Here is a 5,698-nt window from a genome sequence, read left to right as displayed (position 1 = left end):
TATGGCATTTCTTCTGCTTTTCATATCTGTCTATTCTTCCTTTAAGAAATGATTGCTTCTTTGTGTTTCACACAGAAATATATATGTGTATTCCCAAAGTATTCATTAACTAGTTTCAACAAAATACTTCCTAATAGATTTCCAGAATAGATATGGTATTTCTTCTGCTTTTCATATCTGTCTTTTCTTCCTTTAAGAAATTATTACTTCTTTGTGTTTCATGTATTCACAGCTTCTTGAGAGGGCTGAAAATCTCAAATAAGTTCAGGTACGGGCCGGGCGCGGTGGCTCAAGCCTGTAATCCCAGCACTTTGGGAGGCCGAGGCGGGTGGATCACGAGGTCGAGAGATCGAGACCATCCTGGTCAACATGGTGAAACCCCGTCTCTACTAAAAGTGCAAAAAATTAGCTGGGCATGGTGGCACGTGCCTGTAATCCCAGCTACTCAGGAGGCTGAGGCAGGAGAATTGCCTGAGCCCAGGAGGCGGAGGTTGCGGTGAGCCGAGATCGCGCCATTGCACTCCAGCCTGGGTAACAAGGGCGAAACTCCGTCTCAAAAAAAAAAAAAAAAAAAAAAAAAAAAAATAAGTTCAGGTACTTAGTAAAAGGGCATGGGCTGTTCCCTTCAAATCAGTTTGTCCTTATTTCTGTTTTTGATTGGCTGTGCTTTTTTTAATAGAAAAAAATATGTGGCAGAAATAAGCAACATAAATACAAATTTTAATAAGCAAAATTGTAAATATAAATTGGCCTCTTGATATAATTTTACTTAGATATGCTCCTTATTAAGGGATTTTCTGACATGATGTACTTTTTAGGTGAGAAGGAGTTCTTATGAAGAAGAGGTTTTGATCTGCAGAATGTTAAATCACGAAAACTATGAAGTTCCAAAGATTTTTTTTTACTTCTCTGTGACAGAAATTTACATTTACTATGGAAAATAGAAAGGGAAAATATAATCATGTGGGTTCAATCGAACTACAATGAAACCTACAGAAAACTAGTAGAGATTATTAATCTGAAATTTCTATTTATTTGTTTAATCATTCATTCAACAAATATTTATTTAGTGTCTACTCTCCCAAGCACTATTCTAAACACCAAGTATATATTAGTAAACAAAATAGACCAAGATCCCTGTCCGACTGGAGACTTCCATTTTATAGTTTTTTATTCTGTTTTTTACTAGAAAAATTTCTGTGATATTACCAAGAGTAACTGAGAATTCCTTATTTTTGCTTGTTTGAACAGAATATCAAAGCAGAAACACACTGGAAACATGAAGCAAACTGCAAATTATAATACACATACTTCAGCTTCACCTCCTTTTTGTTATGATTCGCAGGGATACCCACAATACACCAATGAAATACACATGCACTTATAGAAATCACCCTGTATCTTGAGACTACAGAGTATGTTCTGTGCCATTGATATAATTTATGAAACCATCTAGTCTGAACTGCCTGAGAGAAATTTTTATTTTTGGCTACGTTTCCGATATTTAAAAGTTTCAAGAGAATGTACTTTAAAAAGATATGAGTTTTTGACTAGTACTAAACTGAGATAAACTATATCTAAGAATCCTTGAGAAATTATAACCGTTAGCCATTTCATAAGAAATTTAATGTATCTAAAAGCATCTTTTTAATGAGTCTAATCTAAATTCTTGGATTTCTCCAAAAAGAATGATTCAAGTTCAATATCTTTTCCCTAATCTTGTTTTGTCGATGGCAGCTTCTTTTGCATCTGAGAATCCCTTATTTGTTTCCTTTGATTCTTGGATGTAGAATGTTTTATTACATCTCATTAATTGCATTAGGGGCCTCAAGGGAGTGAACAGTCTTAGATTTGGAGATATAGAAGCTAAGTGTGGTCTGGAATTTGTCTGTTCTAATAATTAGGCATGTTGTAGGATACTCTAACACCAGTGTAAAAAAGAGAAACAGATAAATAAAATTCACAGCGTAAGTCCCTCTGAAACAAAGAATGAATAATAGCTACGCATTTTGACCACTGTGGAAACAATAGAACAAGCCATTTTTTTCGTTCTCTTTATTTTTCTCTCCTATTTCTTCTTTTTGTTATCACTTGCTCCTCATCTGTATTCTTTTTCACCTTTGTCTTCTTGTTCCTCTGAATTAAGATAGAAGGAGGGTATTCTTTGAGTTACATTTTGGGTCACTTTGGAATTCTCATAAGTGGGAAATTTGGCGTTCTCTTGTCTTTCCAAGCTGCAATGTTGTATCTAGATCATGCTGCCAGTGGGAACCAGTTAAGAACGTCTGTGCTAAGACCCAGGCCACGGGAGCACGGTTATCGGACCGTGTCCATGCTTTAGTCAAACATGGAACTGTACAAACAATGGTGGTCTGGGCAGCTAAGCCAGGTGGAAGCTGAGGGTGAGAGTTCTGATGTGGAGTGATGGTTTATTTTCATAGTTTAAAGTACTCTCACTGTGGCTGATTTCAAGAAAACATGATATAACTGAACTTAGAGTTAGGAAGAGTGCCATTTAACACTCTTGTTTTCTGAATCAGCTTATCTTTTCTAAAGCCAAAAATGAAATATTTTAGGAATTGATGTAAAGATATGTTACTCTATGAAAGAAATAGAAAATTATAATATAAAAAATGCATAAGGAATTTTATTAAGAGTGGTTTAACTAAAATTGGAGGAACTATAATAAGCTACTAGAAGAGTGGGGAACTTTTCTGGGGCTGTTATTCCTGGTGTCCAGGATTGGGCACAATTAGAGCCTTCTATCATCTGGTGTTTTCCTGTGTATTACCAGTAGTTACTTGCTATTTCATTTTCTCAGCCTTTTTCTTTCTCTAAGTTTAGAATTTATCTAGCATTTGGACGCCACCTGATTTATTGAGGAAGAAAGTGGAGAGATTGTCAGGTGATATATCAGTACCCTGTTGAGGGTTCAGATTCATCTGCAAATATTTTGATACTCAGTTCTATAAGAGTTTCCTAAGATTATCCAAGTCTGATGGATGTTTATTTTCTCTATGTTAAATAGGACCTGCAGGGACTATATCTTCTAAGGTGGGACAGGGGAATGAGAAGAGTACTTGAATTGGCACTTTCATAAACATTTGTTCAAACTCATCTGTTATTACAAGTTTTCTGTTTAAAAAGTTGGTGTTTTGATTATTTTCTCATAAACTCTTTCATATGAATCATGAGCCTTGAGAGCGATATCTTCATGAGGACTGAAAGTAGGTTTTTTTCACCTAAACTTATGTTGCCCCTTATCACTGCTTTCCCTAAGTGTGACTAATTATATAACAGGACAATGAGATTAGAGGAGGAGGAAATTGAGGAGATAGGGAGCAGAGCCTCCTAGAAGTAGAGAGTAGAATAGTGGTTACCAGAGGCTGGGAAGGATAGTGGGGAGAGGGGGATGGAAAAAAGTTGGTTAAAAGAGAGTTACAGTCAGATAGGATGAATAAATTCTGAGGCTTTATTGCACATTAGTGTAACTATAGTTAATAATAAGGTATTGTTTATTTCAAAATAGCTAGAACAGAGGATTTTGAATGTTCTCACCACAAAGAAATGAAAAGTGTTTGAAGTGATGGATATGCTAATTACCCTGATTTGATCATTATACAATACATAAATAAATCAAAACACACAGTACACCAAAAATATACTCAATTATTTCATGTCAATTAAAAACAAAATGAAACCTAAAAGATAAAAACTAAATGTATCATGACCAAAAACATATTTTGAGTGATTTGATGCAGATTCATAATCTGAACAAAACACATCAATGCTGTGATGATTTTAGTGTCAGGGACCTTTTGGTTCAATGATTTTTCTAAAATCCATTTAGTGACATGAGAAATATATATGCTATAATATCATAAAAAATTACAACACATGTTGTTATCAACTGTAGTTTCCATTGATTCCTCAAACTTAAAGCTTCCAAACCCTTTGTGTTCCTAAGGCAGTTTCTGATGACTTAATGTTTTCAGGAAAATCAGGGCAAAGGTTGACGATCAAAGGACATCTTCAGATATCAAATAGAGTCAGAGATTATTGAGAATATCCATACTATCTGGGAGTCAAGAGCCAAAAATGATTGTTAAATATTCTTTAAAATACAATTCATCAAAGGCTTTGAAAGCTCTCTGCAGGTCACTTACAGCTCTAGGTATTTCTATTTTAATTTTATCTCATGTTAAATGAAGTTATTGTGTTATTTTTAATGATAAAATATGTTCTTATTTGAGAGGAGGCACACTGTGGAAAAAGAGAAAGAGGCATAAAATCAACAATCATCTTAACCTCATGAAGGCATAAATGTCTAATATATGGTTTTATTTTCTTTCAGGAATTTTTCATGAATATTTTTGCCTCACAGATAAGATCAGTGTTACAGTATACACAAATTAACTTCCTACTTTGTTTCTTAACAACATAAAAATTTCTCTATGTTATATCTGCAAACACTAAATAAAGTTTAAACGCAAATAAGTTGGATCCGAGATGGGAGATTACACCAAAAAAAAAAAAAAAAAAAAAAGAGGGAAAACCCACTCAATTGGGATTTCAGCCACCACAGTATTCTTGTCTGGGGTTGCAAGTGTGGTTACTAGTTTTCTGGATTGCAAGGATGCTGGAATGGGTAAACAAACCAGTTAAATGAGTTGGTACAAAACAATCACCTAGAAAAGCTGTGATAATAAAGATTTCCAGACTCTAGCCTAGGTAATTTAATTAGGCAACAATGAGGTGAGCATTTGAATAAGAACCCTGAGTGATTATTGCAGGAGATTCTGGGATCATGCCTTGAGAAATCAATGGATTAGATCACCCTTTGCTTTCAAAAATTGCTGGTGGTGAGTTGGAAAATTCCATAGACAGTGGAGGATTTGCAAGAAAGACATTAAAATAACCAGCATTGTCCTCTTAAGTTCAAAAAACCCTCCATAAGTAGCACCCCAGGCATAGCCGGTCAAAAGGCAACAGTCATACTCCTAGGAGCTTTCAGTCTTTTCTACCTAGTTTGTGTTAAGCATTTCTCTCTTTCACATTATCTGTTCTTCCTGTCCATTCCTTTCATACACACTTCCCATTATCTTTCAAGTTATTGTTTAGTTAGTAGCAAAGTTCATACTGAAAATGGGAACTGTTGATTCTTTTCCAAGAATCTTCAACATCTCTTTCAAGAAGAGTTTCCCAGTTTTCCAGTCTTTTCTGTGCTCCTACAGTACCTGCCCCCACCACTGTGTGCTTGCTTCTTTCATCCCATTGGTAACATAGTTAGTTCTCTTATCATACTTCCCCACTAGACTGAATTATCCTAGTCTCTAGAACAGTCTGTCACAGAATGCATCCACAATAATGTCTTACAAATAACAGATAATGTAATCCTCTTAAGATATCTGTAGTTTAAAGAACAGTACATCTATATAGTATGTAGTTTTCCCTCCTTGGTTAAGCTGTGTTTTTCAGATGCCAATATTTTGAAATTTCTTCTCTTGTTTAGGCATTTATAGTAATTCATCTTTTCTGAAACAGCAGGAGTATATTATCTCACTCTACTACACATATGTCTTGAAGTAGGATTTCTTTTTAAATTTATTTCAATCGGTTCGCCTGATTTCCATCAGAGGCTCGATTTTAAGTTATTTTATCCTCTGATCAGAGTAATTGCTCTGTAAAGGAAAGGAAT

At 34.9% G+C, this 5,698-nt stretch overlaps 1 long non-coding RNA gene across 1 annotated transcript in view; it reads left to right on the top strand.

Moving 5' to 3' along the window:
* Positions 1–5,698, top strand: part of LOC141583763 (uncharacterized) — a 259,520-nt gene that overhangs the window by 130,496 nt on the left and 123,326 nt on the right. The gene's annotated exons all lie outside the window — the stretch shown is intronic.

This window comes from Saimiri boliviensis, chromosome 2, assembly GCF_048565385.1.
Source record: "Saimiri boliviensis isolate mSaiBol1 chromosome 2, mSaiBol1.pri, whole genome shotgun sequence".
Taxonomy (NCBI): Eukaryota; Metazoa; Chordata; class Mammalia; order Primates; family Cebidae; genus Saimiri; species Saimiri boliviensis.
This window is presented reverse-complemented; position numbering and strand designations above follow the sequence as displayed.